At 44.9% G+C, this 20,283-nt stretch overlaps 1 long non-coding RNA gene across 2 annotated transcripts in view; it reads left to right on the top strand.

Moving 5' to 3' along the window:
* The window catches only part of LOC309361573, a 28,757-nt gene extending 11,197 nt beyond the window's left edge, over positions 1 to 17,560 (top strand). For both annotated transcript variants that reach the window (XR_014164519.1, XR_014164520.1), the window contains exon 3: positions 17,135 to 17,560. This is a non-coding gene — a long non-coding RNA (uncharacterized lncRNA). The remainder of the gene's footprint in view (positions 1 to 17,134) is intronic.
* Positions 17,561 to 20,283: the final 2,723 nt, after the last annotated feature.

Here is a 20,283-nt window from a genome sequence, read left to right as displayed (position 1 = left end):
TTCACATGCCACGCTAGTAAGCCAGGTGTCCCCCATCCTAAATCTGTGCACCTGGTTCTTCCTGTCTAAGTGCAGAACCTTACATTTGTCCCTATTGAAATTCATTTTGTTAGCTTGGACCCAGTTCTCCAATCTGTTAAGGTCATTTTGAATTCTGATTCTGTCTTCTGCGGCATTAGCTACCCCTCCCACTGCAATGTCAACCGCAAATTTGATGCACATCACCCTCAGTTCCTTCAAGTCACTTATAAAAATGTTGACAAACAGCAGGCCCAGGACAGAACCCTGTGGCACCCTATTCGTCACTTTTTTCCAGGATGACGAGGAGCCATTAATGAGTACTCTTTGGGTTCAGTCAGTCAACCAGCTACAAATCCACCTAACAGTTACCTCGTTCAATCCACATTTTACCAGCCTCCTCACAATAATATGGGGGACTTTGTCAAAAGCCTTACTGAAATCAAGATACACTATGTTCACAGCATTTCCCTCATCCACCAAGTTTCTAATTCCATTAAATAAATAAATCATATTGGTATGGAATGACTTATTTTTGAGAAACCCATGCTGGGTCTTCATAATCACAGCATCCTTTTCTAAATTCTTACAGACCAACTGTTGAATTATCTGTTCTAGGACTCTCCCTGGAATTATTGTCAGCTCACCAGTCAATCCCTGAGTCTTCCTTTTTTCCTTTCTGAAGATGGGGACAACATTTGCCCACCTCCAGTCTGTAGGGACCTCACCTATTCTCCAAGATTCTCAAAGATGATAGACAAAGGCTTTGAGATTACATCTGCAGGCTCCTTTTGTACTCTTGGATGCAGCTCATGCGGCTATCACCAGGTTTAACATCACTTTCCTTTTGGGTGAAGACAGAAAACCAAAGACTGAAACCTCGCAAAGTTTTCTGATGCTTTGAAGGAAGCAACATTGCTCTCCTTTACCATTAAACAAAGATTGAAGATGTTCTGAAGATTGATTTATATGACACTTGAGCATGGATGTCCCATTATCTTGTGACCTCACCAAACGCAATGCGAAATACATCAGTGGAACCTTTTCCAAAACCCATCTCAGCCCCCCTCTTCATAGCAATTAGACTTGCCTTACAATGTGAATTACTGATTACGTTCTGTTTTAGAGTCATTTCATTATTGGAAAGAATGGCTTTGAAATTCAGTTGTGTTGTAGACAACCTTGCTGTCAGTTTCATTTTAGCAGAGCCACATATCTTACCCACCCAGCTCCTCTGCCACTGGCTACATGAACTAGGAGGGAAAAGAATGGGGGAAGGACCACAACTCAGTGCAGAAAAAGGGAACATATTGTAGCTCAAGGGTAACGCACCTGCTATGCATACAGAAGTCCCCAGGTTCAATCCTAGACTGGAAAGGACCACTGCATGTAACCTTGGAGGGTAAAAGCCAGGCAGTGCATTCACTAGCCCTCCTGCAAACAAATGGCTTGGACTATAATTCCCATCATCCCTGACCACTGACTGTGCTGGCTGGGCTGATGGGAATTGGAGTCCAAAACACATTGAAGGCACCAGGTTGGGGAAGACTACTGCACAAGCTGCACCAATAGTCAGAGCTGGTATGAGGCAGTTTCCTATGTTCTTATTTATTCATTTTATTTATATGTGATCTTTTCCTCCAAGGAGCTCGATGTGGTGCACATGAGTCTCGTCTCCCAATTTTAACCTCACAGCAACTCTGTGAGGCAAGGTAGCTTGAGAGTGGCAGACCCTCCTAGTGTCCCTATTTTCTAGGGACAGTCCCAGATTTACAAAAACTGTCCCTGTTTCTGATTTGATCCCAGAATGTCCCACTTTTCCTTAAGACGTCCCTATTTTCACCAGATAAATGTTGAAGAGTATGGAGCTATGCAATCCCCAAGCCAAGAAGATAAGTAACTATACAACCTTTAGAAGACATCTGAAGGCAGTCTTGCATAGGCAAGCTTTTAAATGTTTAATGTTTGTGTGTGTGTGTGTGTGTGTGTGTGTGTGTGTTTTGGAAGCCTGCCAGAGTGGCTGGGTCAACCCAGTAAGATGGGTGGGGTATAAATGATAAAATTATTATTATCATTATTATAGAATAGGACATCCCTATTTTTATCAGAGAAATGTTGGGGGTTATGCAGTGGCTGTTACGCAAGGTCGCCCAGTGAGCTTCATGGATGAGTTGGGATTCAAACCCTGGTCTCCAAACACACTAACCCTTACACTTCACTGGCTCTCACCTAGGTATGGAAAAAGGCACAACCATACATACATAAGAGAAGTAAGTCTGATCTTTCTACTAGGCAGTCTACCGGTAGTTTACATTTTTGCACAGACTACAAAAATAAATTCTCTTACCCGGGGATGGTTGAGGTAAAGGTAAAGGGACCCCTGATTGTTAAGTCCAGCTGCGGACGACTCTGGGGTTGCGGCGCTCATCTCGCTTTACTGGCCGAGGGAGCCGGCGTACAGCTTCCGGGTCATGTGGCCAGCATGACTAAGCTGCTTCTGGCAAACCAGAGCAGCGCATGGAAAAGCCATTTACCTTCCCGTCAGAGTGGTACCTATCTATCTACTTGCACTGGCATGCTTTTAAACTGCTAGGTTGGCAGGAGCAGGGACCGAGCAACGGGAGCTCACCTTGTCGCAGGGATTTGAACCGCCAACCTGATCGGAAAGCCCTTCTGTGGCTGAGGTACATATGTATAACTTTGCATGAAGGCAGCAGGGCAGTCAAGCTCTTGGATCTTCTATATCATGGGTGACACAGTATGTATCTTCTACATCTCTCCACCTCCTATCATCCTTGAACATTTGGAGGAAGGGCTGTCGCCCAGCAGTAGAGCATTTGTTTTGCATGCAGAGCATCTCAAGAGCCACTAACAGTTAGTGTAAATGGTACTGAGCTAGATGGACCAATGATCTGACTCAGTATGAAGCAGCTTCCTATGTTCCATTGGCCATGGTGAATGGGGCAGGTGCAGGCGTGCCATCTTGAATAAAGTATGGGGAGGCAAGTAGGCCCCACCCCACAGAATTGATCAAATGACATGGTGCACACACACCAATTGAATGGCAATGACCATCAGCTTGGGGTGGGTGTGGGCCCCTCAAATATTTTATTTGTGGGGAAGACCCCTTGGCCCCTATGAGTTGGCTCATATGGGTAGGTGGGAGTTGAAGTACAGCACCTAGACGGCCACAGTTTCCCCATCCCATTCTACGGTATATATTTTGACTGCAACAGTAGGGTCCCTATGCAACACAGCACAGTAGATAGCCAGTAAAATGAGCTGCAGGAAAATGGGATAATGTTACTTTCCCTGTGCTGGGATGTCAGAACAGTGGGTGGACTTTTACTGGACATAACTTCAATTTGCACATGCCATTTTTTGCTGCCCGAAAGCACTTTTGATGCTCTCTCAGTGTGAATGTGTGAACAACAAGTCTGCTATTTTAAATGTACTGGGGTTTTTAATCAATTGAGGATCCATCTAAGAAGGAGAGTTTACAAACTGCATTTTGAACTTCCTCCTCCTTCTTCTTTGTCACTGTTGAACAAATGCATTCTATCTGAAGTGCATTTTCAGCCTTCAGCCCCCCCGCCCCCGCCTAAAGTTCTACACATTTGGGAATAGCTCCCTTCCCTGATTTTAGCATCTCCTCACTGTTCAGAAATGTTTCTGTAACCACTGTTTAAACAAGTATGGCCCAGTCACAAAGGCAGGAAACCCTTTGCCCAAGTACCAACACTGTCACTGATCCTTGGATCAGAGTGGGCAGCTTCCAAACCTTGCAGGGGGCCGGCAAACTCGCTCCCAAGGGCCCTGCACTCCATGGAGCAGTGTGCCAGTAAAGGCAGCATGCCCAGCACAAACTGCTTGAGAAAGGAGGGTGTACTAGGCTCCACTGCTGTCCTCACTGACTGTGGGCCTCCAGGGTTTCTGGCACAGATTCGTTCCCAGCCCTGCTTGGAGATACCAGGGATTGAACCTGATGCTCTACCACTGAGCATGAGGTCCATTGAGAGACACCCGTCCCCCAAGACAATTATCAGATATCAGATGTCTCTACAGGTGCCTAGATTTTGTGTGTGTTTGTAATATTGAATTTATTCTGTTTGCCAATTACTGATATGTTATGTATTTTGTATATCTGTATTTCCAATGCTCTGTATTTTGACATTTGGGCTGTTTGCTGTAAGCTGCTTGGGGTACAGTTCATTGTGGAAAAGTTGTGTACAAGTAAACTCAGTCAGTAAATTTCACCTCCCCCATCCTGCTTGGACCCTCCCTAGGATTGTCCAGCTCCAGCCACTAAGCTCCTTCGATTCCTCCTCATGATTTGACCATCTCCTTCATGACATTTCCATGGGACTCAACATGGATGCTTCAGATATTTAAGGGATTCCTTCTCCACCCAGCCGTCTGCCCTACCCACCCCACTTGGTGCTTTTGCACATTGGCTCACTGTTCATATTACTCCATCCTAGAGCTGTTGATGCCTGCAGAGTTGGGAGCATGGGAAAATCCCACCCCCCATCTCTGCTTTCCCTTCTCAACCCATTCCTTCTCTGAATAAAGCAGAAAATTAGCAAGGAATGCTCCAGCCATCGCTGAGATATAATTCATTCCTACCACTGTCCATATGTCAGGTTTGATTTTAATTTCAGATAAAGTCACAGCTCGATTAGAGGACTATCATCTTCAGAGAAAGGGCCATCCCTTCCTTACTTGTAGCAGTGAGCTGCTGGAGCAATGTGTCTTTCTTTCCCTTCTGTACACACTTGACTTTTATGCCTTTTAATGACTTTTATGGTCCATCCACCATGCTGATACCTCAACAACATGGAAAGAAGCACTCGCCATCCTCTCCTACCCTTAGCTCATCCTGTGATTAATTCCACACATGCATTGGGCATTAAGAAGTACATCTGTAAACTCTGCCCCTTAATGCTATGTATTATAATAATAAAAAAGGAAAAAGGCTCTTTTTTTTGGTCTTTCATAAAAACAGGGATGTGGGGCAATTTTTAGTCCAGGGGGTACATTTACTCATGGGAAGGTTTTCCAGGGGTCATATGCCAGTAACGAATGTAGCAAGATGTAAAAGCGGATGGAGCAATGGATGTGACTGCTATTTTTGCATAGTAGGCTGCATTCCAGCCATGCAAAACCAGAGGTCTCTGCAAGCAGTCACAATCACACCTGTCCATCCTCTAGGCAAGCAGGTGACAGTTCAAGAATTCATCCCAGCCAGGGGAGATCAAGGTGTGGCCTGAGAAGAGTTTTGTGGGCTGGCTAAAAAATCATAGAATTGTAGAATCAGAAGGAACCCCAGGGTCATCTAGCCCAACCACAGCAATGCAGGAATCTTGCCCACAGCTGTCTCTGGGTGCTCAAAATACCAACCTTCTGGTTAACAGCCAGACACACTGACCCATTGTGCCACTGGAGCTCCTAGCCTGGGCCTGGGCAGCTGCATTTGTTCCCTGGGCCTGAGGTTCTCAATCCCTTCACTAACCCCCCCCCCCCCAATTTCAAGGTAGCTAGCAGTGTTTTTTTAAAAAAACTCAGCTAGCTATTTGTATGCAGTGGCAAAGCTGCATGCTCCACTACCAGGGGCGGAGAGCAGGCGGGGGCATGCCTGGCACCCCTGGGGTGTGGTGCGTGCCCTGGGGGTGTTGCACGCTGCCTCTGGGGGCGTGGTACGCTGCCTGCGAGGTCGTGGCGCGCGTTCTGGGGGTGTGATGTGCTGCCTGTGGGGAGTGGCGCACAGCGCGCAGGGGGGTGCACGGTGCGTGTCAGGGGGGCGCTGCGATGGCACCCTACCAGAATAGTGGTGCCGGGGGTGGTCCGCTCCCTCTGCAGCCCTGTTCCTCTGCCAGTGTTTGTATGACATGAAAGCCATAAACTATTAAGCACCACAGAAGGAAAGCCAGAGCAGCAATTAACCAGAAAATCAATTATAAAGCACATGAGGACACAATTGTCTTCACCTGGTGTTGCAAACAAGGCACCTGTCAAGTGTCACTAGGGAGAATATTCTGCAGCTGGGGTGTCACCACTAAGGAAGCCCTAAATGCCACTGTCTATTTCTAAAGGCAGTGGCATGCAAAACAGGCTCATATTCTATGTGGCAAGCTGATTGAAGTGGCCAGGGTGAACTGAAATGCTGCCCCATTTTTGCAGTTCCATTTGTATGTAGTGAAGAAAAAGCCAAAAGAATGGTTTGAGGTAGATGAAATGGGGTGAAAAAAGGGGGCTTTACAGACCCCAATTTCTTTGAGAATACCCTGCTAAGACCACTTTCCTTCCCCCCTAAAAACTTACATGGTAGTGCTTGATAATGAGGTCTGCTGCAGTTCGAATAGTTCCCAGAATGCTGCAGGAACAGTATCAACATTACTCAGATAAAAATAGGAACATTTTTCACTCCTCCCACGTGCATTTCCTCCCAGCAGAAGGGTGAGTGCTACCACCACTACGCCAACGGGACACAGCACACACAGCCTCCACCATCCTGAGGAAACCCCCTAATCCTGATTTCATTTTATCTTATTCTTTGGTAGATTTACAAAAAGAAAAGAAAACCACACTAATAAATAAATTGCAGAAAGGGGCAAGATTAGACACGGATGCACGAAGCAATTTAAAAAAACAAAATCAAGACTGCTTGCACTCAGTTCCACTCCCCCTTTCTTCCCACCCAGAGTGGCCCTGCCCTCTGTCTGCCCCTCAAAGCCAGCACATTACATAGGGATGGGCCTCAGTGACAGCAGCCTCTTCTCCTCCCTGCCTGCCTGCCACCCAGCAGCAGCTGTGAGCCACCCAAGGGAGGAGACTAGCAGTAGCAGCCATGGAAGGTGCTCCCTCACAACCACCAATGCCATCCACACAGGACAAACATCAACTCACCTTCCTCCCTGAGCTTGGCAGCAAGGGTGGGCGAAATAGGGACATTCTGGGATCAAATCAAGAGCCTGGATGGCTTTCATAATTCCGGGGCTGTCCCTGGAAAATTGGGACACTTGGAGGGTATGCATATGCTAATATATCTGGGAATTGTAATTACTTTCCTGGGGCTTCTGGATCACCAGTTCAAAGTGCTGGTTTTGACCTATAAAGCCTTAGACAGCTCAGGACCACAGTACCTCAAGGACAGCCTCTCCCCATATGACCCAACCCAGACCCTACAATCATCATCTGATGTCTTTCTTTATGTTTTTCCTCCATGAGAAGCCTGGAGAGTGGCAACACAATAACAGTTCTCCCCAGACTTTCCCCAGGGAGGCTCACCTGACGCCTAAAGATATGCAACATTCCTCTTCTCCCAGGTGTTTGGCTAATTAGTCTATGGTCTTTTTAAACCATGTTAAGTATGAGGAGGTATTGTTTTGTTGGTTATCATGTTTGTGTTTATAACTACCCTGTGATCCTCAGATGAAGGGCAGTATATAAATTTTAATAATAATAATAATAATAATAATAATAATAAGAAGAAGAAGAAGAAGAAGAAGAAGAAGAAGATTTAGGAGCCCCCGGGAAATGGCATTCCCCAGGCTCTTTGCATCTGCAAAGCAGTTGCATGGCTCAGTAAAGGATGCAGTAGTAATCCTTCTCATTGCTGCTACTGTCACCAAGTAAATTTCATAGGAAAGGAGAGAAGGGAAGCTGTAATGGGAAGTGGGCAGGTCCTGGAGATGAGGCCAAAGAAATTGCAACCTGAGCTTGAATGTTGGAGAGTTACGGCTTATAAATTGCCCAGAAATTTTGAACTAGGGAAATGGAGTTCTTAATTCTAAACATCTGCATCACTGTGCTTGATGAGAGACAGCAAGGAGGGAGGGGGGCAGGACCTGGGCTCAGTGTCCTTGTCTGAAGGCATGCAAAACCTTTGTATGTGTGCATGGGCATGCAGGAATCACATTGTTATATTTCCTGCTCATCACCCTTCAAGCTTCCTTGCTCAATCTGTTTCCTGGGTTTGTTTCAGTGAAGTGGGAGGAATGTAAAGAGAGTCACCAGGTGATCATATCTTAGCTTCCCCCTGCATTTGCCATACCAAGCTCTGCTCTCCTTTGCTCACTTGCTCGTCACTTGATCTGTCCCACTTAGCTTCTTCTTGATCCCTTAGTCTTGAGCATAAGACAAAAAGTCTATTGATCGTCATTCTATTCTTGGCTCTATCAGGAAAGGCAGACCAGCATGTTGCCTGAATAGTGTGCTGTTGAAATCCATACCTACATGCCCAAATTAGAGTGACCTGGTTTCCATTGTGCAGAAGTGGGTGCTGAGTACCGTACTTCTGGGAATGAGATCACTTCTTTCATCCAGTATTGTGGTGGGTCAAGGATACAGCTGTTAACACACCACCCCAATCACCAAGCAGTGAGAGACGGATTCCAGGCACTTACACAGAGTTCTGTTTCTTTGGAATGAAGGTCCACAGAGATTGTGGTGTCTTTAGGATATATGGCTTTATTTATACTCATATACAACCTGAGGAGCCCACTGAATGAACTTCCCAATAGATCTTGTTTCTCCATTGGTCACAGCTTTAGATCCAGCACACAGAAAACATGTCTATGTACTGTACTCTAATATACCAGGAACATTTAGGGGACTAGCTTAGTCCCCCAGTCCACTGACCACATGTTACTGTCCCATATCTACCATCTAGGTGAGGGGTGGGGGTGGGGAAAGGCATCATTACTAGCTCATTCTTTTGGGAATGAAGACACTTAAGTGGCCAGCTAAGGTCATGCCTTACAAATAAACTTGTCTGATAAGTCCAGCAACTTCCTCTGTTATATTCTAACCCTCACTGGGTACAGGACTCCATGAATTGGAAGGAACTCAGCCCCCCCACAAAGAAACCTACAACACAGCTTTAGGGCACTGCCTGACACATGCCAAACCTTTCCAAAGATAAGCTCTTTGTTCATTTCTCTATATCCATTCTCTCCTGCATTTCAGTGACTTCAGACAGGAGATTGTATCCAGCTAAGTAGAACCATTGAAATGGCTAGAGATGAATTACTTAGGTACATTAATTTCATGGAGGCAAGCAGGGATCAGTTCCCTAGCGTGGGTGGGTTCAACTTTACAGGAAGGGGTCGTCTGTCTGCAGTGTGTTTGTGTGCAACTTTGCAGCCTCCCAGAAGCAGAGAGGTGGGAGGGGGGCTGAACCTCTCTCCTCTTTTCTACCCATACAACTTGGGTGCAGCCACAGAGGCACCATCATGGAATCTGTGGATTTGTTATCTCCTAACCTGTGGATTTGCTATCCCAAACTGGCTACCCTGCCATCCCTGCAAAGCATAATTATTCCAGTGGAGTTTTGAGGCTAGATCTGTACAGAGTAGCAAAAAAATCAGACTTTCACTACAAAGATATGGGTAGAATAGGTTCAGACCATGTGCAAAGTGCATTCTGTCAGTGCCTGGCAACAGCTAGGGTTAGGGGCTGAAGTGTTGATGTAAATGAGGCCATTGTGGTTATATTTAGATAAATGTGGGGCACATGGACAAAATGATACAGGATAAAATATTCTGGGAGATTTGTGCAAAAATATGTTTCATGCCAGCTTGGATAACTTTGGATAATGTGTTATTATAAAGTGGTACATGCCTCTGTGGGCAACAACCTACTTCTTCAGATGCTGTGTGGCAATCTGTGGAAAACAAGGTGGGGAAGTCACCAACACATGTAACTCAGAAAGGGAGGTAGTCAAGGCATGCATGTGTGTCCCACTGCTCTTCCAGCTGCTTGTTGTGCTTCCAGAAGCAGAACACTTTTGTCTTTCCGATGGGCTCTTTGTTTGTCTACAGAAACCAGGTCATCACTTGCAGTTGCCCAGAGAGAAACTCTAGCATGAGCAATGCCCTTGTGGCTGCAAAGCAAAGAACACAGGACAGGGGGCTCATTCACACAGCACTGAGGGCAGGCCTGCATGTGCCCTGGCTGACACTCAATGGGGAGCCATCACCGGCCATGCCTAAGGACTGCCTACTGGCTTCTCAAACACATGATTGTTGCCACACACACAACTTTCCATGTTGAAGTCAGGGATCCCGAACACACTTACTGAGGATACAATACATGTGCTTAGGGGGGAGGGGGTAAGGGGTTCAATACTGGAGTCCACTAACTGGACTGGTCTTTCCACAGAGTCAGGAAGTGCTAATGGTCCATGGGTTAGGGGGTGCACCCTTGCCCTGGGTGCTGGCAAACTATGCTACATCACTGATCCTGGCCACATCAATACCATACATTTAAAGCGCTATGATACCACTTTAAACAGTCATGGCTTCCCGCAAAGAATTCAGGGAGTTGCACTCGGTTAAGGGTCCTAAGATTTGTTAAAAGACACCTACCCGCTCTAAGAACTACAGTTCCCAGGGTGCTTTAAGAGTCAACCCCTCTTCACAGGGCAGTCTGGGAACCGTAGCCCTGAAAGGAGACCAAGGGACACCCAAAGAGCACTCTTAACAAACTCCAATTCCCATAATGCTTTTTTGTGGGGAGGCATGACTGTTCAAAGTGATATCATAGTGCTTTGAATATATGGTGTGAATGTAGATTTTATAAAGTGGGGGAAAGGAGTGAGAGAGTGGGCTCAAGCTCTGATGGAGCCTGGGGACTCCCACCTGTGGGTCACTGCTCCTTTAGTCTCTATGGGCCACTAGTTGTTATAACAAGCTAACCACTTAGCATATATATAGAATGTTCAGGGCTGCTCACTGCAGTAGGAAGATTCCAGTTGGAGATTTCCTAATTCTAAACTTCAGTCTCGTAGCCACTACATGGCACCACATTTTTGTTATTTAAATGTGCTACAATGTTTGTTTCCTGAAAAGTGCTTCAGAATCCACTGTGGACATTGTAAGTCGTATTCATTTTCCATGATCACAGCTCCTGCAGTGTTTAACCCCAAATGTTCCCAACAAACAAGACAGCGGTGAAGTTTATTAAAACAAGCCCTCCCTTGATCTTTAATCCCCTGTAACAATTATTTGCTCTTTGTCATGTTATTATGAAGTTGTATTACACTCCCCCTATGGAACCTGGCTCTATAGCAATTGTCCCCCTCTCCCCTCCCCGTATTATGGCAACATCCCTGCCTGTTCAGCAGGCACGCAGGCACTTTGATGTTTATCGTCCCTCGGAATTAATGTGCTGCCGAGTTCTTTTTCATTAGAATGACATTGTATCAAAGACAGAGTAAATCCATCCATCCATCCATCCAGCTAGGCACCGATAAAACATCAGAAAATTTGATTAAATGGAGTTTATATAAAGACAGAAATGGCTCTGTCTGGGTGTTGTTTTTTGTGTGAGTTCCAGAGTTGTTTCCACATACAGCTGGGCTTGGGAGCCGAGCATTAACACCCTGCCCCCAGCTCACCTATATAACCATGAAAGTGTACAGGAAGGATTGCTATTTATTTAAATTCCAAAGCACTAATTCTTTGCCCTGAGGGAGGAACCAGGGCATTAAGGTTAGAGGTGGTTTGGGATATCAGACAATTCTGATGAAAACAGAAATGGGAGTGGAAATCCCCCCTGTTTGCTTATTCACCATATGTCCAGAATGGAAATAAACCCAGCAAATACAGTCCTGCTTTCAGACTGCAAACAATATGTATTTGGTTGTGTGTCATCATCCCACACTGTTCACCATTTGCATTGCATTTCCCTTGCACTGAAATGAATGGGATGGAATAATGTATTGACTGTGTAAGTAACAAAATTTTGCCATAGCGGACAGCGAAGCATATAATGCCAGCTTTTTTTAAAAAAAAATGGAAGATGAACTGCAGTGCAATAGAAACAGTGCTGTATTAAATGAATACAGGGTAGAATGGAAAACCATGCCTTCTTATGTTGCCCTAGAGGTAGTAGAAGAATATGGGAGGTTGGGGGTGGAGCCTGAACAGAATGTGGAATGTTGAGAAAGACTCTGGTGGGCTATGGGGGCCAATGGCGGCTGGTGCCAATCAGGGTTGGTTGGTTGAAAGGTTGGGAGGCCAACAGGAGCTGGAATCAGAGACAATCACAGGCAGAGCCAGCTAATCCTAGGTCTCAGTTCAGTCCTGCTTCCTGCTGAGTGCTAGAAGGAACACACTAAGGAGGGGGAAGCTGACAACCCGGTCCACCTGCTGATTGGGCTGTAAGCAAAGGAGGTGGGCAGGTGGAGACTAACTGAAGTTAGATGGAGGTTGGTAAGGAACTGCCCTATCTGCCCCAATCGACCAATCTCCACTGTGAATGGATAGTGCTCATGTTGCAATTGTAACCAGCTTTGCAGAAGTATCTGGTTTCTCATAACTGGAGCAAGGGCACCCCATGAGGCGCTGGCACAGGAAAGCATCTCAACAGGCCAGAGTTCTGGGACCTATTTCCCCACCATTATTAACTCACATGGCAGTGATAATGGTGATACACACAGGACCATTTGGAAATGTTCCTATTGATTGGAAATGAATAATTACTCCCTTTCCTCATTCTCCAAGACCATCTTGGTAAGCAGGAGAGCTGAAGCACTAAGTGGGATTAATAACTACTTTTCATTACTTTTAATGCAAACTATTGATTTTAAAGTGTTGTAGGGGAATGACAGTTTATTACAATAAGACAATAAAACAGACTATATGAAATAATTGAGAGTAATCTCTTGCCTTTTCCTTTGCGACACTGGGACATTATGTTCTGTGCACTTCGAGACATTTATGGCAAAGTCTATCCAGACGATGGCAGCTTAACCACTCTATAAAACAGCACTTTGGAGCCGAAGTGTTATAAATAATAGGCCATAAAGCTACTAAATGGAACTTTAATTTGATTCTGTTCTGTCATGGAATGACAGAGAGAGGATGGGTCAGAGGGTTGTGTGAGGTGGGGGTGGGCTTAAAGTGATGCCAGGTTCAACTTGCACACACATATGGCAGTGGCTAGGGTGCGATGGCAGATGACTTCCAGGTAAAAGAGGGAGCTTAAAAAAAGGAGCAGTCCCTGATTCTAGGAATGAAGTCACTGTGAGTCATAATATCTAACTTTGCTGCATATCAGGGGTGTCCAACAGGTCGACCGCGATCTACCGGTTGACCGTGGGTTGTCCATGGCAGATTGCGGTTGATCGTGAGATCCTTTGGTAAATCCAATGGGTAGATCACTGCCAGTTTTTTGTTTTTTTTTTAATAGTGGGAGTAGATTGCAGTCTCTTGGGAGTTGGACAACCTGCTGTATATCACTGGTGGAGAACCTTAGGCCAGGGGCTGAATGCGACCTTCCAGGCCTCTCCATTTGGCCCGTATATATAAACATCTTTGTACAGTAGGCTCATACACACCCACCCACTTCTGCCTCTGGTCCAGCCTACCATGGGCACATGGCCCCTGGAAAGCTGCGCAGAAGGAGATGTGGCCCTTGAGCTGAAAAAGAATCCCACTTAGCTCAGTTGATAGCGCATGAGACTCTTAATCTTAGGGTCATGAGTTTAAGCCCCACCCTGGGCAAAAGATGGACTAGATAGCTCTTGTGGTCCAATCCAACTCTACACTTCTACAATTCTGCTGTATAAGAGGCACATTCTAAGCTGATGGTCAGAACAGAACCAAATATCTCTCTCCCACCCATCTTGCCAAGCAGAGAGGGTTAGATAGGTGTTTGTGTATGTAAGCAAGGGACAGTTTTTGACTGAGATTTTAAAAGATAGATGGATTTGGGCATCTTGGGATGCTGGCTGCCTCCCTGGAGACCTGATGTGGGAACAGAGAAATCTCTAAACTGCGTGGCTCCACCCATGCCCAAACTGGATATACCGTATTTTTCGCTCTGTAACATGCACCTGACCATAACACGCACATAGTTTTTAGAGGAGGAAAATCCATAGGCATGCCACCCATAGGCATTCCCTCCATAACACGCACAGACATTTCCCCTTACTTTTTAGGAGGAAAAAAGTGAGTGTTACGGTGCAAAAAATACGGTAAATGTTACATAATGTTTGATGTGCCCCCAGAGATTCCACTCCAAAGGAATGTATCCCCTCTCAGTGAAGTGGTGATGAGAAAAAAACATCATATTCCCTTTTGTGCTTTAGATTTACAGCAAAGGCATGATTTTTCTGGTTAGCTTGGAAATTTGGAAAGTTGCAGCTGTTCTTAGGGTGCTTCAGGACTGCTGTTTTTTGGAGGCATGTGTCAATCTCATTGGCAAACCTGCCCTCTCCCCCCATTGGACTTTTTGCAGCAGGGAAAGTGAAGGGGAAATGCACTGGAAACTGTGGAATAACATTTGCTTGCTACAACACCATCTAATCTCCTTGCAAACAAATCCAAATTCTTGTTCAATAAATAGCTGATGTCATTTAATCTTTCTGCAAACTTTGTGCAAGCAGATCAGGATGCATGCTCAGTATGCACGTAATCTGGAATTGACTGTAGTCAATTCCGTAGACTTATTGTCTTGCTGTCAATACCATTTTGATTTCTTTGTTGTTCTAATTATTGGCGTATGCCTGTGTTTGTGATTTTTAAATCAAGTTGTTAGCTTCCTTGTGGATTTTCAAGTGGAAAGGAAGGATATAAACAATTGAATAAATAATGTGTAAAATCAAACAATCGGCCACTGGGGGAAGAAAAACTCAAGCAATTCATGGTTCAAAGCCAAATTTCAATCATGTAACACCAAAAGCAAAAGTTGGTTTCAAAAATTACAACAAAAGGCTTCTTCTGCTATATTCCCAGGAAGACATTAGCTGTCTGCAATTGAAAGAAAATGAGTTTGCTCCATTTTTGTCCTTCATAATCAAGCTACTGTTCCATTTTTTAAATTTTTGGGTTTTTTTGCTTAGTTTTTGTTTGAAGGATTCAGCAAAAAGAAAACTCAGTATTAAAATGCCTTAATAAAAATCTATGGAGAGATGACACTTGGAATACTGTGTATACCTCTGGTCACTGCACCTAAAAAATCAAGTCAAGTAACCTCTATTGGCATCACATAGAAACATTCAGAATACATTAAGAATAAATAAGCCAGCGCAATCCCGTCGCCACCCCAACAGCACAGCCACCCGCCAAAGGGAAGAAGAGGCGAGCAATCTGTTTCATCCTCTGTGGGTTTCCAGCAAGTGTAGGATCCTGCAGTGTACTTTGGCGACAAAAAAATCAAATAGAGGAACTTAGCTACTGTCTTGGTGAGCTCCTGGTCTCCGCCCTGTAATAAGAAGCGTATAACCTCTGTCTTTGGTTTCCATGTTGGAATACATAGATGGTCTAGAAATTGATGGCGGAGATCATCATATATTTTACATTTAAGGGCCATGTGCACTAGAGTTTCCACCAAGTGGGCATAGGCCCAGAGCAGGCAGGGTTTAGATCAGGGAAATCCTAACTGTATACAGTGGTACCTCAGGTTACATACGCTTCAGGTTACATACGCTTCAGGTTACAGACTCTGCTAACCCAGAAATAGTGCTTCAGGTTAAGAACTTTGCTTCAGGATGGGAAGAGAAATCGTTTTCCGCTGGCACGGCAGCAGCAGGAAGCCCCATTAGCTAAAGTGGTGCTTCAGGTTAAGAACAGTTTCAGGTTAAGAACGGACTTCCAGAATGAATTAAGTACTTAACCTGAGGTACCACTGTAGTGTTATCCCATTTTGCCGCCAAGTACATGTGGCACCATAAAGAAGACCTATTTGTGGCCTTTTTAGATCTTAAAGCTGCTTTTGACTCAGTTGACAGGGGGCTGTTATGGTCCAAACTGGAGTCACTGGGCTTAGACCCCAGGTTACTTTACCTGATTAAAAAGCTTTACTCAAATAATACCTTAAAAAATGATATTTTAGAAGCGGGAAAAGGTTCAGAAAAGGGCAGCCAAAATTATCAAGGGGTTGGAGGAGCTTCCCTACAAAGTTTAGGTGTAAGTAAGAGTGAGGGAATGATAGAAATGTATAAAATTATGCATGTTGTGAAGAAAGTGGCTAGAGAGAGGATTCTCTCTCTCTGTCTCTCTGTCTCTGTCTCTGTCTCTGTCTCTCTCTCTCTCTCTCTCTCTCTCTCTCTCTCTCTCTCTCTCTCTCTCTCTCTCTCGACTAGAACCTGGGATCATCCAGTGAAACTGAATGAGATTCAGGTCAGGCAGTAGGAACAACCCCTTCACACAGCACATAGTTAAAGCTGTAGAATTTGCTACAAATGCTGGTGACCAACTTGGAAAGTTTTCCTATGACCTTGTTGATACACCATTATCACTTAATGAGGAAAGATTCCAGTATTTGGGGCTTTATAGTTTAGGAAAAAGGTGAGTAAGGGAGGGGATAGAATTGTCTAAAATTATTCATGGTGTGAAGAATGTAGATAGGGCTCCCTTATAACCAGGCATCATCCAATGAAGGAAAATGTTGGAAGATTCAGGACAGACAAAGGGAAGAACTTCTTCACATAGCACATAGTTAAATACTGTGTTTCACGACCACAAGATGCCATCAGTTTGAATGGCCTTAAAGGGGGTTTGGAGAAATTCATACAGGGCATCAGTTACTTAAGGAAAGTAATAGTCCCACTTTAGTTTGCCTTGGTCAGACCACATCTGGAATACTGTGTCCCGTTCTGGGCACCACAGTTTAAGAAGGAATGTGTGCAGAGGAGGGCAACCCAGATGATCAAGGGTCTGGAAACCAAGCCTTATGAGGAAAAGTTGAGGGAGTTGGGTATGTTTAGTCTGGTGAAAAGGAGATTGAGAAATATCATAGAATCAAAGAATTATAGAATTTGGACCACAAGGGTCATCTAATCAAACCCCCTGCAAGGAATATTTTTGTCTAGCGTGGGGCTTGAACCCACCACCTTGAGCTATTCTGTTACAAATGTTCTAAGGGTAAGTGTCAGGCTTTAGGAATTCTCTCCCTCCCCTCCTGATGGTTTCAAGGAGCCAGGAGAAAACAAGAAAGCTTTTAATTTAGATTTACCCAGTCACTGCGATAACAGATGAAGAATTTCAGTCTTTCTCCATGATGGAGTTGATCACTCTGGCTCCTCCTATCTTCCCTATCTTCAGCTACAGGAGAAGGGAGGGAGATCCCCACCATCCCTTTGCCTCTGTATCCCTGACCCTGAGAGTAGGAGTGGTTTGACAGCAGAATGGACTCCCTTGGAAGATGGCCACCAATCGGAAGCTGCGCCTTGGTTTCCGAACATTTTGGAAGTCGAACCGACTTCTGGATACCATTCAACTTCCGAGGTACCACTGTAACAACAACAACAACAACACTGAGGGCCCCACATCTGCTGCCCCTAATGCAGGCAGCCAGTACTGAGATGGATTCAATAGTCTGAGTTGGTACAAGTCAGCTTCCTATGTTCCAGTAGTATTTTGTACCAGCCATAATCTCTGGACCCATCTCCAAGAACAGCCCTGCTAACTAATCTGAAGATGTCATCAAAACATAAATATATATCTTGGGCTGCTTTGTCTTTTAACCAAAACTATCAAGCAAGTTTGTATGTCTGTAACAATTTGTATTTTCTTCTCTCTCCCTCTCTCTTATATCTATGGTAAAATTTATGTAAAAATATATATACACTCTTGATAAAACAGTTTCCCCAGCTGTGCACAAAGAAAGCTTAGAGATAATGCAAAGCTAAAACAGATATAGGTGACTAAATTATATGTCTTGATAGGCTTGCTGAACCAAAAAGGGTTTTAGCAAGTATCTAAAACAGTAAATCAGGGCAACTGCCTAGGAGTTCCCAAGCACAATTGCTCCCATACCAAAGAATTGAGCTCTCACAAATATGGAATGAGATTTTGCTACATAGAGAAAATAATTTACTACATTTTCCTGATATTTCCATACCAGATAATTTCCACATTTTATGTGATTTTTCACATTATGTAAAGGTCACTTCTGGAAATCTAGCGGAAGTTTAGCACTCATTTCCCTGCTAATTGTTTCCAGAAAAAAGTCAATTTGCAACTGCATTAACTCAGAAAATTGTAGGAGTTTTACACTGCAATTTCATGGGCAAAATTTGGGGCTATGTCCTCGCATACAGTTATTTTTTGCTGTTTAAAATTTAGCACTATGTGCTGATATATTGATTAAAAAGTTGCAGTTCTGTAACCCAACAGGTACTGCAGTGTAAAAAGAGCATTAGAAATCAGGACAGAAGTGCTAGCATTATAATCAGGAAAACTCAATAAACCCCATGTTGGAATGCAGCCATTATGTGGCACTTGTAAAAAGGCAATTTCAGCAGTTCAAATTGATCAAATACTACATTATTGCATGCCACTCTGAGAGGTGTGAGACTCCAGGGTAGCTTGCCATATCTTGAAGAGCAAAAAAGAGCACAGCTCAAGCCGTAGCCAGCACGAGCCGGAGAAAGGCACGTGGGGGCACTGCTGTGCCCTCATGCCCCTTTCCATGGCTCAGGCTGGCAGCGGTCATGGCATGCAGAGCAGGCTGAGCCTGAGCCACCCAATCCCAAGACATTTCCCCCCAACCCAAACCTGGACATTTCCTTTAAAATGTAAAAATGGGCATGTTTGCTCCCCAAAAGAGGACATGCTCGGGTTTCCCTGGACATATGGCAACCCAACTCCAGGGGTTCCAGGTGCTTACTCAGGGTTTGGTTTCCTTGGAATGAGGGACAGCAGGGACTTGGTGTCTTTAGAACATGGGCCGACAAACTAAGCCCTGGGGGGCAGATCTGGCCCAGTCACCTTCTTAGTCCGACCCGCGGACAGTCTGGGAATCAGCATGTTTTTACATGAGTAGAATGTGTCCTTTTATTTAAAATGCATCTCTGGGTTATTTGGGGGGCATAGGAATTCATCCACCCTATCCCCAAATATAGTCCGGCCCCCCACAAGGTCTGAGGAACAGTGGACCAGCCCCCTGCTGAAAAAGTTTGCTGACCCCTGGTTTAGAATACAGTGGTGCCTCTGGTATAGTTAAAGCTATGGTTTTCCCGGTAGTGATGTATGGAAGTGAGAGCTGGACCATAAAGAAGGCTGATCGCCGAAGAATTGATCCTTTTGAATTATGGTGCTGGAGGAGACTCTTGAGAGTCCCATGGACTGCAAGGAGATCAAACCTGCAAGGAAATTAGCCCTGAGTGCTCACTGGAAGGACAGATCCTGAAGCTAAGATTCCAATACTTTGGCCACCTCATGAGAAGAGAAGACTCCCTGGAAAAGACCCTGATGTTGGGAAAGATGGAGGGCACAAGGAGAAGGGGACAACAGAGGATGAGATGGTGGGACAGTGTTCTCGAAGCTACCAACATGAGTCTGACCAAACTGTGGGAGGCAGTGGAAGACAGGAGTGCCTGGCATGCTCTGGTCCATGGGGTCATGGAGAGTCGGACACGACTAAACGACTAAACAACAACAACAACGGTACCTCTGGTTGTGAACAGGATCCGTTCCAGAGGCTCATTCGCAACCTGAAAAGAACACAACCCATGTCTGCGCATCTGTGGACGCGAGGGTTACGATTCGTCACTTCTGTGCATGCGCATGATGTCACTTTGCGCCCATGCGCATGCATGAGCGGCGAAACCCGGAAGTAACCCTTTCTGGTACTTCCGGGTTGCTGTGGGACACAACCTCAAAATGCGCAACCTGAAGCAAACGTGGCATGAGGTATGACTGTATACGTTTTATTAATACATATATACAAACTGAGCCTGCAATGGCATTAACACCCCAATCATAGCATTAACACCCCAAGGTCTCGCTTCTTCCATAGCCATAGCTTGGATTCCAGCAGAAATCAAGCATGTCTCTATACCTCCCAGGCTTCTGCCTGCCACCTGCTTCTAGTGACTAAGTCTCTCTGACACACTCAGCTCTGGCTTTCATCCTTCTATCTACCAGCCAGTTGAGGGAGGAGGTCCCTACCCATTTGTCTTCTGGCACTGAGCAACTTCCTTTGTTACCTTAACGATTCATAATTAGGGGGCCATTATCAAGAACCTGGCCTTGGTTCCAGGAATTTGAAAGGACTCAGGTGTACAGACTAAACTGTGCCCCCCCAACTCATAACAATGCATTTCTAAATTGTTCTTCATATAAACTACTCCCACTGCACTGTGTGATATTGAAAAAAGACAATGAAACACAATAAAAGCCAAACATAAACCATTTCAAACTAACAAAAATTAAAGACAACAAGTAAAAACCAAATGTAGCCCCTTAAAAATTCCTGGACAAGCATGGAAGTCTAAATCAGGGATGGGGAGCCTGTGGTCCTCCAGATCTTGCT

Source organism: Podarcis melisellensis (genome assembly GCF_964234715.1).
Source record: "Podarcis melisellensis genome assembly, chromosome: Z".
NCBI classification, from domain to species: Eukaryota; Metazoa; Chordata; class Lepidosauria; order Squamata; family Lacertidae; genus Podarcis; species Podarcis melisellensis.
This window is presented reverse-complemented; position numbering and strand designations above follow the sequence as displayed.